General features: G+C 29.8%; 1 long non-coding RNA gene across 1 annotated transcript; it reads left to right on the top strand.

The window, feature by feature from the left end:
• The first annotated feature begins 1,051 nt into the window (after positions 1 to 1,051).
• Positions 1,052 to 22,157, top strand: LOC124534273. Its single transcript, XR_006966729.1, has 4 exons — positions 1,052 to 1,283; positions 13,078 to 13,124; positions 17,953 to 18,168; positions 22,038 to 22,157. It is a non-coding gene; the product is annotated as an uncharacterized LOC124534273 (long non-coding RNA).
• The last annotated feature ends 18 nt before the right edge of the window (positions 22,158 to 22,175 follow it).

The following is a 22,175-nucleotide window of genomic DNA, read 5'->3' as shown; positions in this document are numbered from 1 at the left end:
ACAGCTAACATACTCATACTAAAATTAATACACATTTTAGTATTAATTATTTTATAACTATGCAGATGCTGTCTAGTTCAAAACTTGTTTTTTTTTTTTTATATCTTAAACGATATGTAGAGTTAAAAAACCGAGACAGCAATATTATTTAGTTCTGTGAAATTACTTTAGTGCTAATAAAATTACATTATATTTTTGAGTTAATAAAAATGTTATGTAAAAATGAATTTATTAATTGAATCTACTTATTTGAAGATTCAAAATATCGTTTTACCTAAAACTAAAACTGTAGAGCTCGACAATAATATTGCACCGTAATATTCAATGAAAAACTTTAATATAACTTTAACAATGCATTTACATTTAGTACAGCAAGCAATAACAATATTAAAGACTTTTTATTCTAGTCTTGAAAGTTATATTATTCAATAGAAAAATAGCTCTACTCTTAGGTAAGTCGTAAGTACTTACAACACGTTTGTTTCTTTTTATTTAAAATGAAACATTGGATAGCAACAACAAAGCATTTTTCATAAATTTAACACCAATTTATAAATGTATATTTTTTATAATAACAAACCATTCAGAAATCTAATACTGACAAATATAGGTATTCTAAGAGTGATACAGGTTACGCTATCAATTGTGGTGATATGTAGAGAATTTTAGAAGTAATAGTATTATTTTATTTTTGCTACTTTTATATTGTCAGGTTTCGTATATATTGAGCTGTTAATAAGATTTCCTCACTCAAATAATATTTACGGCTGCAAATAGTAAAATTATACCAATGCATGTTATGCCACTTGCATATTTTAATAAAAAAAAAATGTTTGATGCATACACAATAGGATTGTTCTACTAAGAGCGATTGTGAAGCAATAAGATAACGTCTTGAGGCCTTAAGCGAAGTGGCGTCGACCGCCAAAAATCGTGAACTAGATTGAACGGCGCAAGCACATTGGTGAACGTCAGATAGGGAAAACGCCCGCGTCGATGAAACATATTCGCGAGACGCCAATATTTCAGAGGCGAATGTATGTCCGCCCCTCCACAGTATGACAGTGACCCAAATGGAGCGCCAGCGCAGTCAGTTCCGTGAGCGCGCGACAGCTTGGTTGACGTATGCGCTTGGCTCGAGACGCCGCGCTCGTGAGGTCTATTCGCTATCGTTACTGTGTGTTGTGCATTGGATATTGCCGTGTACAATGCAGTGAGTGAGCACTGGCCGGAGCGCCGGTCATGTGCCGGCGCTAGATCGTCCTGGTGGTTGACCTTTCAAGGTAAGAAGGACACAAAAAGTGCATTGTCATATTTTACAAAAAAAATATTAGTAGCGCTAAATCGAAACACCTTGATTTAAAAAAGATTATTGTGTTGCTATGCAAAATGTGACATCGACGTTTGTGGACGAGGTGATGAGTCAGCCGCATCTCGAATTTTCCTTTTGTGCAAATAATGACAGTGGAGAGGGCCGTGTCGGCGTGTCAGCATGTCGGACAAGGCGACTGCGACGGCGGAGCGACGTCTGCCCGGCAACAAGTATCTAGCCTGTCGCCACGCCGCGCGGCGCTCCCGGGCTGCCGTCGGCTGCGCTGTACCCAGCGGCGCTCTCGCGCCCGCAACAAGCTAACGGAATCAGATTCCTCACGGCCGAAATTCCGTTGCGGACATTCACGCCACGACCGACTGAAATAAATCGCTCGTTTAACACAAATAGCACAGCATTGTCGCCACATTGACAGACGGACGAGTAGTTCCGCTTCTCTTTTTTCCGTCTCACTCTGCTCTTAGCTCAGTCATTAAAAAGAAGCGTTTCCTCTGACGTAAGCATGCCTTCCGCAATATTATACTTAAACACAGTTCCCTCGCTGTACTGGAGACAGTGACACTGTATCTACTTCAATGAAATTATAATAATTATATCAGTAGTCGGCGTTTTCGTCACGCTGACAGAAATTTGATTCGATTCAAATAACCTATGTCGTAATGTAATTTGACTTTGCAAATATGTGGTGATGGAACAAAATTATTCAATAACTTAGATTGTTAGACAAATAACCTGTTGCGATTCTTTAAATTGGTGAGGACGGAAAATGACAGATGTTTATTGAACGCCAACTAAGTAGTTACCAATGTATTTCTGTAGATAAGGCATGGTTTTAGCAGTATTCCTGAGAGAGTGAGATGAGATGTCCATGTTCGTGCAATGTATGTATAGGATATTACACGTATCATGCATGTGATGTCAGTCGCGATTGCGCGTCGCAGCCGCCCGCGCCGCCACCGCCGCCGCCGTCGGTCGATCGCTGAACTTTGTGGCAATGTCACTGATAAGAACAACGCTAATTCCAAGTAAACGATGAGCACTCGTAATTACAATATTTTTCTGAGGCTTGTTAAAATATCTACATGCCTGTTATGGAATAATAATAAAATATTTTTCATATATTTATTCCAAAACACGCAGCATTTTCGCAGTGAGTAACATACTTTCTTATTTTGTTATCGGTCTGGTATAATTTTTCTCTATTACATTATTCAAGCATTTTAGCGCAATTTACACCTTTATATTATTGACAGGTTACACTTTCTTCCATTTATAATCACTTTTTTATATCATTATTGTGTATGTACGTCTCGTTGTCTCTGTATGTTGTTGCTAATGACTGATTCAGAGACATGTCCATTCCTGTTTTGCCGAGCACTTGCTTGCGTTTAGCCAGAGGTCATTATACGGCCTCAACACGTTTTTTTCTTCGTCCTCAATACTTCAAACTAGTAGGTGATTTGGAATTCAAGCCACTTATTTATATATTTTATAGAACAAATGATTATTTATTATACACATAACATAAAATTAAAATGAACGCTTAATTCATTTAGCAGGAAATAGAGCAATAATCGATAAATTAGCATTAATCTTTATATTGTAAAAATAATTCTAAACTTAAATTTAACTTAATCGTTTATAAAAGTTTAAATATCTTAAATAGAAACAATGAGAATATAATTATTTTCTTCCCTAAGATATCAGTTTATTAATATTTCAAATTGTTATCGGATTTGAGATGTTCCAATAAAAAATACTGTAGGTACTCAATATAAAATCAAACCGAAATAAACTGTTTGTTTAAATATAGACATATCGATCCCGTTATGATAATTTCATACAAATTCTTAGATAAATGTGTTCAACTGTTTTTGACAATTTAGATTCGTATCTGACCTCAGTTTTTGTTGCCTTTTTTAACATACGATTCGTAATATTTAGAGGAATAGATTAATAATCTTATTTGTCAAAAAATTAATCGCATTTGGCTACTTAAAAATAACATTTGTGAAAACATATCTATTACCTATTCAGGAATCTTCAGCTTTAGTACTTATATATATTTCTAAGTACTCTTTCGAAGAACTTAAAGTGATCTAATTATTATTAGTCTCATTAAAAAAAACTTAAGTTATATTACAATCTTCTACAATCCCTAGAAACTCGTTTCTTTTCATTGTATCAATAAAATTACAATATTACGTTGAACAAAAATTATATCAATCACTACATAAATCCACGAAGAGGTTAAAACCTTTTAATTATTCGTAAGTGATTTCCTTGACTTATATATGACCCTTGAGTCCCGTAAATATTTGCTTTATATTTATTAAAAGACAAACTTTCTTTTTCTTCTTGGGAGTAAGATAGCGATTGTAGAGGTAGAGCTTTAAATGTGCAAGCCCGTTTGGTTATGAACCACAGTCTCACCATGTGTACCACTATAAACCGCTAAACAGCCATACTTCTTATTGTTGTGTATGTTTGAAAGATTTGAGGACGTTACTTCAGACACAAGAAGAGTTATATCTTAGTCTCAAGTTGGTTGAGGGATGGTTAATACTTCCTATAGGGCCGATGATTTAAATCGTTTGATTAAACTTATAAACCTGATCAAAATTTATCAATCATACAAGAGAATGATGTATTTATATAAGATAAAATGAATCCGTTTTTGAGCGCATTAGCGATGTAAGGTGCCTCATGCCATATAAACGGGCAGAGGTTATCGCGCGAGGTCCGGAGGGCGCTCGCCTTGCTTTCAAGTCGAGACTTGTCGTGCTAATGCCTAGCGACGATTAGTCATCCAATACATATTCCAGAACCAATGCCTGACCTTTTACATCTTTTGTATTAAATATTAAATGTTCCAAGAAATTAAGCTGAAGTTAGTTAATTGCACACTTGTAATTATTGAAGAATTGATTTCAATTAAATTACGATAGAGAATTAGAGACTCTATCTGCTATCTGTCTTTGATATAACTAGGTGTTAAGTTACGTGAAATCATTTCTTCATTTAAACAAAAATTACAAATGCAGCACTTAAGTCCTATAACGTGTCTCTTACATTAAAATCATAAAAGTTCAATACCCAATTGGATAATTTAATTTAAATCTAATTAAACTACTGACTCATTCAATGTTTCCTATGTTTGAGATATAAAGTTTTAACCAAGAAGATTGCGATTTCTATAAAGGATAGAGTGGGAGGCTGGGAGGCTAGGTGCCGTGTCCGAACTCAGAATGAATGAGTCACAGAGCCGGTTTGTCGCTCGCCGGCCACCATAACTGCGGGAACAAAAATATTAATTTACATTTCATTCACAAGTTTGTTTCATTATTATAACTAAACATCCATTACGATAGATCAAAGAAAATATGTTGTTAAATCAATTAATTGAAGGAAAGTACATATGTTTCTATAAATTGAACCACCAATTGGAAGAAAGAAATAAATAGGACCGGAGATAATAAAGAAAAACTTCATAACTTTTTGCTTTCAACTTAGAAACTTATAGAACATCAATGATTATTAAGAAAATATCAATCCTGATTTATTCACCGACAGACCTGCCTTAAATGTATAATATTTAGCCCTACGCCTAAAGAAAGTAAGAGTGTATAAAAGTTAATATGTCGAAAAGTGGCGTTTATTCCCTTCTTCCAATTGGTGGTTCAATTATACTAATTACAATTTTATTAATTGTTTGTACTTTCTATATGTATTAAGGATTGGAAGAGTGATGTACATACCTACGCCTAAACGTTCAATTAAAAAAAAAACACTGTTTTAAATCATTTATACATATATCATATACACATTTATTATTTATTTATACTTATTCCAAATCATTCACTGGTCACCATATGAAATAAATTATATCGTTATACCGTTACTGAATTTTAATTTATGACTCGAATAACTCAAATCGATTTTAAATCAAACTTCATTTAACATAAATTATAATATAACCTGTCTTTTCATTAATAATATTGATCTATGTACCGATTTGTCAGCATTTCATAATAATATTATAGGAAATTTAATACTCGTCACGGTAACTGAATACTTAATTAAAATTGCTAATGTTATATTTACAATAATGTTTCTATCAATTTATGAAATGGACAATGTCATTTTAATGGTAGAATTAAAATTGGTTTTATAAGTTTAACGAAAAAACCTTAAAAAATTTGCTTTGTTAGAATAACAGTAGCATCTTGTTTTTAAAAAATAATAATAAAAAAAATTTGCATAAAAATTGATTTTTTTAATATAGTGTACAGGTGTATATTACGTATTGTTCCATTAAAAATAAGTACGATATTGCTATAATGCTATCGAATAAGAAAGAAGTCTCCAGTGACATTCTAAAAGAGGCAATTAACGTTTACTTTGTATTATAAATGTTTAAACTACAACGATTATCGAGTAGGTCACAAGATCACACTGGAAGCCAATTCTACTTTTAAAACGGTTACGATACATTCCCGATTCTATTCAGACCCAACTTCGATCAGACAGCAACTGGATCGTTTCGAACAGATTTACAGTAACTTCACGTTTCGATTCGATTACGATCATTTTTAGTAGTATTGTTTCAAGTTTGAAATCTCTTCAGAATTAAATAAATAGGCTATTGCATGAAGCACTGCCAATTGCCGTCGGATATTGATATTTAAGTACGTTATCAGCTTATTCATTTTCTTTCGTCGAGTAGAATAGGTTATCAGATAAAGATAGTGAAGGCAGTTTGCTCTTTTATAACCTGCTGTGACGAGAATCAAGTGCGCTGACACTGACTACATTATTTATTGTAGCAGAGAACTTATAAATTATTCAACGTTTGTCGTTTAAATGTTTCTTTGGTCAACTTCATATAAATTGATATTTACGTAACATTTGTGATTTTATATTGATGCTATTTTCACATTTTTTAAAAACTATATTAATATTAAATCAGTGACCTTCACTAATGAAGAAGTATACGGTATATAGTACTTAGTTTTATTCTTTTAATGCCGCATATTAGTCAATACATAATACAAATTTATTTTTAAATATTTCAATTAGTGCCACACGACACCTAGTATTCGACGTCTTTTACTTTTTAGTGTTGAAATCCGGAAACATTTACAGGAAACATCACGCCCACCTATATCTTTCTCTTGTATAATAATATGAAGTCATAGTCTTGCGCGTCACTACACCATAACAACCGGCGAATAGGTATCTTAAAACATTTAACGCAAACTTCTTTATTTTTTTAGAAACTAGTAGTTATCTATCTAGCTATATTGTATCAATATACATACTTATTATGTAAAGGAGTAACATAAAAAAACTTATTAAATAAAATTATTTCCTTATTATGTAAAAGTTTTCTAGTAACATTTCCTAAATTGTTTCCCATATTATTTTACTGTAAAGACTTTTGCAACTATTGATAATTTAACCGTCGTGTCTGCTTTTATATTTTATATGAATTGGATTTGATCTTTAAATATTAATTAATAAAATAATCAACTATTTTTAATGTTGACTGTTAACTTAATATTATATCTTAATACTGGGTAGAGCTGCCTCCTAAGGATGTAAGGATAGCAGATTAATTCGCCTTGCTGCTCACTCGATAGTCACTTAAATATTTCAGAATACAAGATAAATTGTATAGACACAAATTAAACTCAGTAGTCCGCTACTTCGATCTTCATTTATATATACATATATGTCTATCCTCCAGGCAATTTCAGCTTTCAACACTCATAATATCCCATACTAATTTAGGGTTGTATATTTAAATTCGCTAGTGATTTGAGCTAAACTGAGTAAGCGACGCGGCGGCAGCATTGGAGCGCGTGATTCAGTGGGAGCTGGCTGCCGAGCGGCGAGCCCTGACGTGGGCGCTTCGTCAGCGGCACCGCGTCATCGCTGCCACCGTCACACGTATATTTAGATCGGAATGTGTTAAACTGTGCACATCTCACTATTACATTTTCCGGAAAAAATTGGCACCATTTCAAAACTTTTTCAACGCGATTATCAATAAAGGTAATCATGCAGATAAAGAAAGTACGTGACTAATCTATTACGTTTACTTATCTTCATATAAACTGCTTGATAGACAATTTAATAATATTTTATTTAAATTTCATAACGCAAGTTTATTTACGGCAGTAGTCCTAAAGCTTCGTTTCTTCGGTACTGTAAATAATTATTTATTTTTTTCCTATTAAAATAAAATAGCATGTATACTAATTATATTTACTATGTTTAAACAAGCTAAAATGTATGAAAAGTATCTGGAAAAAGTAACTTTCTCGAAATAATTGATCGGCTATAAAATCATCATGAATTTCGATCGCTTAAAATGTAAGCGATTTAATGGATTCTTACTTACTTTTATTACTTTCAGTACCATCTCCTTTAATAGTATGTCTAGGAAAATATTTTTTATCAACTACTGTGACATATGCGTGTGCTCGAAAGATAATGTATTGCAGGAAATCAGATAAAAATAATTTTGATATTCAATCTTATCATTTATCAAACTATGTTGAGAATTCATTAATTGGGCCTTTGAACTAAACACGTCGGATAAAAAAATCCATTAAATAAAATCGTTTCCAAGTAAACTTTTACATAATTATATTGTGTTTATAATTTATAAGTACATGTACTTAATGAAAAATAAATTTAATACGTAACATTCAAATCATCGACAATAAACATTTAGTATTTTGGAAGTAATAATTTAAATGAATAATAACAGATAATAAAATTTAAAAGTATGAATTAGAGACCATCTGCTTGTGCTTTTTGTTTTGCACTTATTATTATTTTTTAACATCTACCTATACTCTTATAAAAACAATTATCTCGTATATTATATATAAATACCATCGAAGTATGAAAAGTTATTTCTACGAATTACTTTAATAATATAGCATTATAGTCATATGAAAACATTTATGATAAACTTATTACTTAATAAATAAAACCCTTGTTGTGATATTTCCAAATAAAATATTCCAATAATATGTCATATATAAAAATAAGACGGTTCTGATAGCGTTATATGTATATTGAACTTTGTCATGTTTCAAACCAGTATCCTATTTCCTTAACCATGATCTAATAAATTAATAATAATTCACTATTCGAATTCATGGAACCGATAAACGTGATCGTGATGAAAGAGATATAAAATAATTAGTTATATCTTGTTAACCTAACCTCCATATACGTATTTATTATAAATAATATACATTTATAATATAAGGGCGCGGCCATTGGCAGGCATGATTTTCAATATTGTCTTCCAAGTAAGCAAAAGGAAATTATTTAAGGTTATTTTTTTAAATAAATCAATTAATCCTTCATCTTGGCTTGGTACATAAAATGTACAAAGTGAACATATTTTTGTCAATTCATTTCCAGCGTTGGCTCAACAAATGAATAGGCTCCGTGTGACTGCTCCAATATTAGAAAAAGCACCTGCTGCTATAATAAGAAATGTAACAGCTTGAGTCTAACGATGCAAGGCAGTGAACTGTTTACTTTCGATATAACATGACCGATCAAACACCTGTTACAATTAGTAATAAGACGTAAATTGCACAACACGGCACTTATAAATAAACTATGATACATTATTGTTAAGTATATACTACACAATATGTGTTCAGAATCAGATTTGAATACAGCTTAGAATTGAGCTACTTTTTTATAAAAATGCTACTTTTAAATTATAATGACTCTATTTAAGAATATATCTCCAAATTAAAATGAACTAATATTTAAAAAAAATCGAAAAAGTGCCATTGAAGTATTGTTAATTCTGATTTTATTTAATAAATAATGAAAGTCCTTATCGAGTAAGAAATTCGGTAAACAATATTGGCTACATTGTATAACGATGGGTAATTAGCTTACATCGCGATGCGGCGAGTTGGCGTTCCCTCAGGAATGTAGCCCGAACCTGTTCCTCAGCTGGTCACTGTGATGTAACGATAACTGTTGTCTCAACGATCATTCTTGTCATATTATTAATAAATATATTCAGCTGCAAAATAAAAGACGAGCCTTGCGTTATGGCAACATTTCTCGTTCACGTATATTTTTTTATCTGCATTTCATCTTTATTTTCAGCGTCAATGGTTTTATTATTATTATATATAAGCAAACATATATATATATATATATATATATATATATATATATATATATATATATATATATATATATATATATATATATATATATATATATATATATATATAACCTATTTGTAAATAGCAATCATTGTATACTTATCCTGAAAAAATATATTTTAATCTGAGAAACTATATGTGGACCACGAGATTATATAATTTTATATATAACACTTATTTATTATTGCAATAATATACAACAATTTAGAATAAAAATAACAAACTTCTTAATATAGTTTTGCAACATTCATAGGCACAAACAGTTAAATAAACCTATAATTTTGACGTGTTTTTCTATAAAAAATGCGATCAGTGCAATACATATATTTATTTAAAGATAATATGAACCAAACATATATATTATTGGTTATATAAAGGCGTTTTGTATAGTGTCAGATCTTTTATTATTATTATAGGTAAATGAAACAAACACCATTTTAACTTGTGTTTAATCATATGCCAGTACCAAGCAGCCATTTGTAACAACGTAAGAATAGATTCGAATACAAACGTACAACTTATTATAAATGGATGTATCTTATTAGAACTCATAAGTATATACACCTAGCAGCTATCGTCGTTGGATGACTGTTTACCTATTAATAGAATTCTATATTTAAATGCTTTATGTTAACACAAATGACATTTCAAACAATTCAATTTTTTTTTAATTACACATGGTGAAGCTTGTCAATCCTATTTTATATATACTCGTCAAATTGTACATAACATTAAAGATATAGGACGAGAATATTTTTTTCGATCAGTGTTAGGTATGTATATTTTTTAACGTTACTTTTAAGAATACGAACAATTGTTTGTAATGCTATCGTATATTAAATTACCACGCTATCATATATTATTATCACGTTAACTCGTTGCACTATAATATAAAATACATAACAATCGATTTAAACAAAATTAATTATTTATTGTTAAATAATTTACTTTAACGTTATTTTAAGATGACAAGTGAGTAATAGGATGACTCGGGGTTAAATGTAAACCTTCCCCTATAAACAACTGAGACTTCAAGGGTATAATCCACCTCTTACAACTTTAATAATGCCAACTATGGCATTTATAAAATTACATATGTATTAATGTCTCTTGTGAGTGAATGATGAGAATGCTCAACCTTTTTTACTTAGCGATGGAAAAACTAATAAGTTTATGCTACCAGGCTAATCCAAATTATATATATTTTACGTAAAATAATAAATCAATAAAATGTTGGTTTTAATTTAATTGTAGGTAGGATTAAGTATAATATTAAATCTAATCTAATGCAAATTGTGCCTTATAATTATTTTCGATAAAATTTCGCTAATAACCACAAAGTTCCCCGAATAGCCTTCGAGAGATTGTTTTGGTTCCTATAATGATGTTTTTATTATCTAGAGCGAATTATATACGGTAAAGATACGCCTAAAAAAATATTACACTGTAATAAATAGAAACAATTATTTTTAAGGTGAAGAGTAACGAATTTAATTATTGATACAATAATATAATTAGTGAATAGTGTGTTTTTGAAATATCTGGTGGTCATTTTAATTTGTTGCTTCGAGTATTACACTAACATGTTCATATTAAATACATAACTTCGAATTAATTCAAATAATTCGTTTATTTGGCTTCGTCAAATTCGTCAACAGCTTTTTTGTGCAAATTACTCGAAATACACCATAATTCGGGCTAATGTAAAACTCATACTGTTGAAATTGTGAATGTTTAAGGTTTTTGCTGAAATAAGTTTATATGTATATTATATGAATACATTTTATTGTATGTACCTCATTTTATTTTAATTGGTCTTATATTTTATGTATTTATAATTTATGACCTATGTCATATATATCAAAAGAAAAAGTAACTATTACTTTTTCTTTTGATAAATTGCCTAAACCATTGATAAAAAAATATTCAATTACACTAAGGCTTCTAGGCATCTTGTAAGGGGCACATTATTTTCTGTACTCTTTTACAATATGTTTCATATATTATATATTGGTAAACAAAAAAAAAACTATTGTATAAAATTAATTCAATAACATTCAAAACAAATAAAAAAATCTCTTATAAGAGTTCGACTTCACAAACACGTAGAGAATTTATCTTTTTTCTCTAGGCGATGATCAGACATTGATAACAAAATTAAATTATTTATATTTTGGTATTCCGTTAGTTTTCTGTTTTCATGCGGTAGTGAATGTTAACTCTGTTCTTGTCATCCTGATTGGAAACAACTTACTCATTCCTACTTTATCTGTCTAATATAGAGTCTCTCTCTCTCTCTCTCTCTCTCTCTCTCTCTCTCTGTCTCTGTCAATTGACAATTACAATTACATTTCTTTTTCAACGGTTGGCTGTTGGTTCTATGTAGTGTTGAGTTTTTAAACGGCGAGACGCGTCTTTGTTAGTATTCTTTAAAGGTAAACGAAATGGCATTTACTCAAAGTTATTTTTTAGACTATAACTCACTATCAAAAGTTTTCTTCAGAGCGAAATAACATTATATCATCACTAATGACTTTGTTTTTAGATGGTTATATTTCCTACTCATAAGATTTTTGCCTGTTAAGCACATACGACTTCTCCTTCGCAAATCGACATTGTTAAAGAGATATTACCTAAGAATTTATTTGCTTCACTTCTGGTTAAATAGTGCTAGTCACTGACTTTAAGATACTAGTATTGTCTTGTATTATTTTATCTTACCTTTATTTTGAAAAAACATATTTCGTCATATAAGCTGTTCTTAGTCGTATATGATACATTGACACCGATTGTCCGATTTAGTTGAAACTTTGTGTAGTTAATATACGGTGTATCAGTTGTCAGATATTTTTTACAGAAAATAAGCAGACAATAGAACGCATGTTGACATCCACATATGATCGAAACCAAAAAAAAAAAAATAACAATGACACATAAAACCGCAAAGTTAGGTAAAATATATAGTTGGTAAATAAGAAAAAAAACAACGATTACTAATACGAGTAGATACATCATTCAGGTGACATCATAATGCCATTGAGTTTTATGATCAAATTGACTCCAATGCGAACGCGCCGCCCGTCATCATTTCCAGGAAAAACTCCAATTAGACATTAATATCAAGAACAGACTCAACCATTATTGTTTGTTTCTTCATTCGATCATGATTATTTACAAAAAATATACTAGTCTTTAATGATTAAACGAATAACGCTCATGTTAATCTCAGGTCTACTTTATCGGTCACAATAAATTAATGAGATTAAAATGATAATAAATAAAAGTATTCTTGATAATAACACATATTTTCAACCATACTAAAGGCCTCAATAATATGGGAATAAATAAAAATGTTTTTTTTTTATACCTATTATGTGTTTCGTAACACATATTAAAAATTAATTTTTAATTATAATACGTATTTGATTATTGAAATAAAATTACTTTTTTTTTAAATTATTTTCTATATCTTGAAACGAAAATTAATAGAAGAATGTTTAATTAATGCAATTTTTGTTCTTTTTTCAGATGAAATTGGTGGAAATTACAAGGAACAAAGAGACACACTAATTCTTGTAAGTATATTTTTTTACATATTGCAGTTTATATGTTCCTTACATATAAACAAGTAGACTCAAGACATATGATAGATATATTTTTTTACACATTCTATGTGTATGTAAATAATAATGTGTGATGTGAATAAATCGCTTCCGTTTCGGAAAACATAGAGTTAAATATCTTCAATGACATTCTGTTAATTGTGTGGATAATTTAATACTTTTTTTCATATAATATAATATTGAGATACGTTATATTTATGTATTTATATGACTGAGTGGAATATCCTTAACTTATCTTCTCGATTTGTAGAATATCGTAAGGAAATAATTAATTTATCAAAGCCCTGAACGAAAGCTCTAGTCGAAAGTTAACAAAGCACTTTTATAAAAGTTGAGTTTTATATTTTTTCACATTTTTATATAATCGGTTTAGTTGTAACACATTATTTCAATTGACGAAATAAATTATTTACATGTATACATTCAATTTAATATTAAAGTTTGCAATATTGTCCATTTTTTATGAACCTTGAACACACAAGACGAATTACAACTTAAATAACAAGCATATTTTAACAAGTAACCCTAAACTAGTATGAAATATACATAGCTTAGGCAAATATGGACATACCATTTTTGAATGTTTTTTATTTAAATAAATATGTTTGAATTCTTTGTGTTAAGGAAAGATGAAGCTTATTGAAATGAAAGTGATATTTTCATAAAAAAAAAATCCATAGCGTCACGTCCCCCCACGAGCAGAGCATTCAAAATGATTTTACTCAATCACCACCAAAGCGTGTCTTGAATGTTAAGCATCGGTTGAATAAACGGAAGGACATGTACATCGGCAAAGGTCAATGTTATGTACACAGGGTTCCGAAAATTGAGCTATTAAAAACAAAAGACCGGTCAAGTGTTTATAGACACACGTGTAACTTTTTCTAAAGTTATTATTTAACTAGTTAATTCTGATTATTGATCCCTCCCAGTTAATAGTTCATTACTATTTAACAAATATCGTTAGCACGTTAGTTTGTTATTTAAATGAATAAATTCAAACATGATATTTGCATTACACAAGTATTATATTGCCATAACAATAATTTTACTACAGATCTGATCATAACTATTTATGTACAAAGGTCGTGTTCTTAACTAATTTAATTGTTTTGAAATCATGTATAGTATAACATTAAGGAAAATTGTATCATGCTATAAGCTAATATGTCACAAATATACCTACACACACATGTAAAAATTGTGAATAGAAATTATGAAATGTGATATCTACATAAAAAATGTTGATTAATGCCATTCTTTACATAAAATTAATATTTAATAATACCTAATATAAATTACTGATCATGTTACCGCTATTGTTTTTGTCGGTGTATTATATAAAACTATTTTATAACTTACCACAGATGTTATTTTTGAGGTAACTGCTTTATGATTTTATTTATAAAAATACACAAATGTAAAGGCGTGTCTTATAAAGTATTCATAAAATCGATTAATATTTCGTATCAGAAATAAGTTAGTCAAGCTGAAGAAACTGTTTACAATGAAGTAAAACGATTCCTCAAACCCTGACTCATGTTACCGGATGCAAGTCTAATACATATTCATTGATAATTATTTTAACCACGAGCCTATTGGACATCCAATATTGAATTGACTCAAAATTTTCCTTAACGTTCAAAGAAGATATAATACAATTGTACAGAAACGTGGAACAAGAATTACCTATTTGATATAATACCTAATCTTCTTATTATTTTAATTGTTCTGAAAATCAACCCAATTTAGATGAAACCCTATAAATCGAAGAGTTATATTAACACTTAAATTACGACTCATATATATTTTAAAACCAAATTAGTAATTTATACATTCTCACAAATTGATTCAGTTTAATTATTCTAATCATATGTGTTTTATTAAACGAAAGCCGTTCCTTAAGAGTTAAAGTATCTATATAAATTTACATATTTATTTTTGTTTGTAAAATATACATACAAGCCATTATTAAAACCTTTCAAATTAAAGCATCTGATATGAAAGTAGATTTTAATTTTGTATATTTTAATATTGAAGGAAAAGAATTGTTCTAGACCTGGCAATGTGGATGTGATAAAGAGCGACGCAAAATATAATTACAGGCGAAACTTGTGATGACGCGTAGTATCGGGTTAACGACACCTGACTCACGTCCTGCGCAGGCGCAATCCGCTGAAGTTACATGGCCACTGCTCGGTTTTGCTTTATTATGTCGGAGTGATAGTTCTCGTTGTTTCATAAATATTACACATCTTCGGAAAAAAAAAACATTAAATGTTTATGATAAATGGCTGAATTTTCAAGGATAATAATGATCATCACTCTAAAAACAATGAAAACTCGTCATATGTCTAAAAGTGTAATTAATATTTTTATAAGAAAAATGACTCCTACGGAAATACCAAGTCCAATGTTCATTTGTTTTTCTTTTTTGTTATTATTGTAAATACATGTAGATAAAATAATATTTGGGCTTCGGGCCATGCACCCGCGCAGCCAGTTTTAGTGAGTCACTTTGCCGACCTATCAGCGGAGGTAGAATTTTATTTATTGCTTAGCAACATGATTGTTAGGTATGTCCGGCCACACGCAAACCCAAGACCACGAATATGAATTTCTTAAGAGCTGAGATCAATTCAGACCACACTTTTTATTAAACTGTATTATAATTGAAGTAAGATTATTTAAGAACTCCGAGAAGAGAGGAAAGATTATAAAGAAGAAATTTAATATATCTGACTAGTAAAACGCAGCATACAGGCTACTATATATATATAAATTAAAATATTAATATGGCACAAATATTTATCTCAATATATTAATTTAACAAAAATATATTTTTTAAATTTTTTCTTAAAATATATTTGCATATGCCCAAATAAATATAAAAAAAGAAAGTTAGTTAAAAATATAATGTCTCAAATATACTTTTTTTTTAATTCACAACAATCATGAACAAAGGGAGGTTAGTCACCCAATAACAAATACAAAAGCAATTACTTTAATTTGGTTCCTTAATGGTGATACACAAGAAACCTTATAAGTGTGCAAACGGACGCAGGTATTAAGATTAATCATTTGCAACGACTTTGATTAATGCAGTACCGCAAAAAAAAGTCTCTGAAGGTCGGTCAACTAAATATTAAGGTCGAGATCAAAGCTATAACTGTATATATGTATAAACATGTAGTTGATAAACATTTTATCAGAATAAAATTTTAGGTCACATCGTCATTTATTTTAATCAATTTAAATACACCTCTCATTGTTCTAATTTATTTCTATAAAATTGTATCTATCAATATTTAACCGTTTTATATTCTACCAATATTATATTGTGCTGCAAGTGACATAATGAATTGCTACGCCGTAGCACGCTGTAGTCCTCGTCTCTATTTTTTTTATGTATTTTGTTTATTTTTTTTATGTCATTTAATTTTAATGTGTGTAAAAAATAATATTCATAAATATATCAGGCTTTCGTTCAGAGCAGCAAGACTTGAAAAAAATAATGAATTTCGTTTTTCATCCACGTATTTCTACCAATTTCGTCTACAAATATTTTATAACGCCCAATTCCAAAATATTTTTGTCCACTATTATAATTATATAAATAAAATTTTGAATTTAATTTTATCTGTATTGCCTTAAAATTGACTTTGATGAAGTCACTAGAATGATACAATTCTAATAATAATGCCTGTATATTTTATCGGATTAAGACCTAGTTACATGCGGATATCGTAGGCGGTATCAGCGTTCAATTTTGGTTAGTCTTTCTTAGAATATTCTAGATTACATTAGGAAATAATAACGTTCATACATTGCAAAGAAAGTGTTATTAATGAAAAAAATATATACCAATTTAACGTAGCAATGTATTACTTTTCGATTAATGTGACCATTTAAAATTTAATGCGTTTATTGCATTTATTTTAAATGTAGGTATAATTACACACGACCATGAAATTGATTTTTTCAAATATATTTAATGAAAACTGAAGTCATTGTCGTATCAAATTTCTACGAAATGGCGGGTTGCGAAAACATGGCTTACGTCACACCCTAACTGGTCACCGCCATTTTGTTCAGAAAGTATATAATAAGTAAGAATAAAGCCCTAAATTATTTTACGATTTTCATTAAGTCTACCCTTATAATCATGGTTAATACCCTTATAATTATTAATTATTATTATTTTTATAAAAGTATATTAATACAAGTACAGTCAATTAGACAGTATTACATACATATATGGAAATGAAATATAAATATAAACCTTTTGTAAAACAAATAATATGTATGTTCTTATTGAAATATATTATTGTGTTTTTACGTTAACACATGAAAGTCTACTAAATATAAATTAATTACAATTCCAAAGATGTAAAAACTTAAGTTATTTGATTTTTAGGTGCTGTTTTGAAAAGACATATCATAACATTAAGTTGTCAAAATTAAGTCTACTTAGATTTAAAAAATATAGAGCAGCTATTTAAATTTCGATCTTATTCAGCAGCGTGAAATTCACTCGACCATGACTAGATATCCACTATCTATTCATGGCAAAATGCGCACTATTATTAATTGAATAATTGGCCTAAGCGGCAACGCCTTGTTTTCGTAATTAAAACAATGTAATTAAGTTTGTTACCATGCGCGTGAGAGTCGTTTTCCCGCGCGTTTCTGTGTTCAATATTGTTTATGTAGCGAGTGACTTTTAGGAATTTAAACCCGCATGTTTGAGGTAATAATGACACAAATTACGTGTTAAAAGGTCATGCTGAAACCGCTGTGACGATTATACGAGGCGGCGTTCGCGCCAACCGGTGAGCCGACAACGGGGGCCGAGTTGTTCCCGCCAAAACGAGCGCAGGCTGTGGCGCGAAGGCTCGCGATTGGCCGAGAGACGCGGCGCGGTGGCGGTGGCGCGGCGCGCTGCGCAAGGCCGCCGGTTTTCCCGCGAACAATGCCAAATGGTGCATTTGTCAAGGTGAGTTCGTTCACCGCCGACGCCGGCGCCGCGCGCTCCTCAGACAATCGCTCACTCGCTTCGCGCCAAACGAAGGTCGACGGAAGGCAGCGCGGCACTCGCGCGCCGTTTCACCGCTCTGAAGACACAATCATTAACATATTATTATAACTTTATTACAGGTGAAGTTAGTTTTGTTCTGACGAATGTTACATTTTATGTGAACAATTTTATGTTTTTTTTTTATGATAAATACTTTAAGGTTAAATAATGTAAAATATAATCAGAATCTAATGTAAACTTCTGTGATTGCGACTTTATCATTGTAACCCAAATATTGTATTTATATACGTCAACGGGAACTTGAAAATGACGTCATGAAGCAGAAGATTGAAGAAAGAAGAACAGTATCAAGTGCTACGCCCGGACGAACTTCCCAGCTCGGCCGACATACACGGGTCGGTGGGATCTTCGTCCGTTTGTATCGCTTATACATGTATTCTACGAACAACATCCAGCACTTGAAAACACTGCATCTCTACAGCGTACAAGCAAAGAAAATTATGCCTCGTGTGAACAACTTCAACGCGCTTCAAAATATTTAAATGTTATGTTATTTTTGTACGTTCTCTACATATCGTATTTAAGTATATTTATTTTAATTTAACGCGATATTGTACAATATTATTTTTGTTTGAATAATTTTTAATTGTAAGAATAAAATCTTTTTACTGTTGTTATTAAAATTTTAAAATTAACATAAATAATATGTTATTAAAACCTTTAAATAGTTTTTTAAAGCTTATTTTTATGCTATTCAGGCACGATTTCACATTTTATATTATTTGTACTACCTGCCTACTTCGTTTCATGTTTTTGTAATACTTGAAATTCATTTTGTGATTGTAACTATATTTTGTAACCAGACTCATTGGTGTATATTACTTATTACTGTGTTTAAAAAAACTCGAGTAAAAGTTGTTACATAACAAATTTTAATGAAAAAAAATGATATTTTGGCGATAAAAATAATAAGAATTAAAGTTGAACAATAATGAAATGATAAATTAATAAGTAATGATCAATTCATTTTTCTTTTTATGTATGAAAAGCCAAAAAAAATGAGCATATATAAAAAGAGAATTGATTTAAAATAAACTCATAATAAAAAGTGAATTTTAAAATTCAAGTTAATAATGATAGCGGAAAAAACCATTTAGCGTTCTAGATAGTACTTCAAATGAATTTATTTATTATAATTAATTTTATTATTCATATGCCTTAATTTGTTGGTATAATATTAGTATATATAAACTAAGGTTTTGTGTTCTATATGTCAATGTTATGATAATTTTTTTTTATTTAATAATTAAATGAGAGTTGTGTTACCACATAATATGAACTAATTTAATACAATTTATATATTAAACGTATAATTTATTCTTAAACAAACTTATTAACTGGTTTTAACCAGTTTGAATTCAAGGTACCGAGATGAAGAAATGGCAAAAAAACTGTAGTTACATATTTTTACTAACTTCAATTTAAAATGTATATCTACTTTTAGGTATTATTTTATTAATTTATATGTCTTATTAATGTGTATTTTATTGTATGCTTTATTTCAAAACCACAATGACATACTTAGTTAATTTTTGAACGATAATGTTAATTATTTACGACCTTACGTATGCACGTTATTACTCAGTGGCCAGTTAAAGACAAAGTAAGACTCAACGTCCATTTTACAATTAAAAAAAATAATATTGCATAGTTGTATATTTTTTTGTTAAAATCTTTAATTTATATTTCACGTTACGTCACGTTAAAATTTAGAAAATAACTTAGACACTATAAATATTTCTCTTGACTATTACTACATTTATATTTAAAAATAATCTTTGCGTAGATATATTAAAATAATTTTCTTTTTTGTACTTTAATGACTGTAACAAATAGACGGTTATTTATAGACAAGATTTAATATAACAAATTCCCAATTGTAATGTTGCGCTTAAAAGAATTACTTTCACCCCAAAAGCGAATAGAGGTCGGTGCTCTTAGAGAAAGCAGATTTAAAATCGTGAGAAATCATTGCTCGAAAATCTTTAAGTCAGTACCATTTATACCTATACCGTTCGAACACATGAATACAAAATATTCGAGTGAATTACATAACATTCAATTCTTAGACGGTCGGTCAAATGAGTCATCTGATAGTAAATGGACACCAAAGCCCATAGACTTTGTAAGCTCGTTAGGTATTCAAACAACAATGCTTAGTATTGTTGTGTTTCGGCTTAAAGGGCGAGTGAGCCAGACAAGGCACAAGGGACTGTTGTAAGAGCTCCTAAAATTAATGACGAATTGGCGATCTAAAGAATGGAATATAAATATTTTCTTGTGGCAATTTATAAGGTGACCGATTATCATCATCAGGTTGCAAATTGCCAAATTACATAAAAAAAATTTAAAAATTAAAGCCTAGTGCTAATTAAGATATAACGTACGTCAAACATATATATTTCTTACCTATTATAATGTAAAGGAAAAAAAGCAGTGAATGTGACACTAGTGGGAAAAATCTGTGCCCTCTGGAGATGAGGTTTTTGAGCTTTTTCCAACTATTTCAGTGGGTGTTGGTGGACATACGATTTGATAAAAATGATATAATTCAATCAGACATTTGGAAAAGTTTACCCGCAATGTATTATTTCACTCTGAAAGACGAGATTAGTTATAAACATACGAATTAGGATCCACGAAGAACAATCCTTTAAGAGCATAATCATACGCTAATAAGAAACTATACGAATACCAAATAATTCGATTCCAGTTCAATATTATAAAAGTTACTCATCCAATAGAAGCCCCTTCAAATGGAAACACGAAGGCACATATGCCATAAACGACTTAAGTCTGCTTTTTACGGAGTGTTTTATTTTAATTCCATATGATACAATTAAAAGTGTATCAGTCAGGTACATCAATTATTTCACATTATATTTTAAGTTCTAGTAGGAGACTTCAAACAATAAGAAGTGTACATGTAGATCATTATTATGCCTATTATAATAACTTAATTGGCTTAAAACTGTACTTTAAGTTTTTAACAGTACGTTACCCCCGTGAAAGTATCGTTTTAACTTCACAATTATTCTTAATTATGAATGCACATAAGGCAGAGCAATAAAATAAGATAATACAACAAACTTATTTAAATTAAGTAATTCTTTGATCTTTTTATAAATTATAATAAATCAAAATATATTATTAAATATATAACAACGACGGTGTATATAATACTTGCGTTTTACGATATATTTCTGTCTATCTTGATGATAGTAGTTAACATTAAATCTATTTATTTTATTATTTAATAAAACAAATTCAAACTCATGCAGTAAGTAGTTATTATAATATAAACTTATGATTAACCAATATTTGAATGCAGTTTCTATCGAGTATTACCATATTTAAATAAAATAAATACTTTCTAAAACTTTTCATTAGATAAGATGACTCTTAAATGATGGAAATTGCCACACTGACAAATATAAAACTATATATTCATAACAACATATACAATACAAACGAGGGCATACTTAACTACCTAAATTCTTGTTAAAATCAAATACCAATTGTCTAAGGGTCCTGTGTCGCACGCTATTATTTAATGCAATTTAGTTACAGATTTTTCCTTATTAAGGTTTAAAGCCAAATCCAAATGAAATTTTACTACTTTTAGGCCATTTTAAGCTACCCATCCGGGCCTCTACTAATAATACTTTTTAACTACTGTCCCCTACTTTTTAACTCTCAGTATTTTATAATTTGTCTAATTATGATAGTTTTACAGTTTTATTTAATTTTTAATCAATTAATTTCAGGATTTCATCTGTAATGGACGTAGTATAAAGTGGACTCCAATTGATGACTACAACGGATACCAGTTGAGGAAAGCCTGAATTTTAAATATATTCTATTGAAATATATAATAAATAATATTATATAAGTAAAATGTGTTT

The sequence above is a fragment of the Vanessa cardui genome, chromosome 12, assembly GCF_905220365.1.
Source record: "Vanessa cardui chromosome 12, ilVanCard2.1, whole genome shotgun sequence".
In the NCBI taxonomy this organism is placed as follows: Eukaryota; Metazoa; Arthropoda; class Insecta; order Lepidoptera; family Nymphalidae; genus Vanessa; species Vanessa cardui.
The sequence above is the reverse complement of the archived record's forward strand: the minus strand, read 5'-3'. Positions and strand labels throughout refer to the sequence as shown.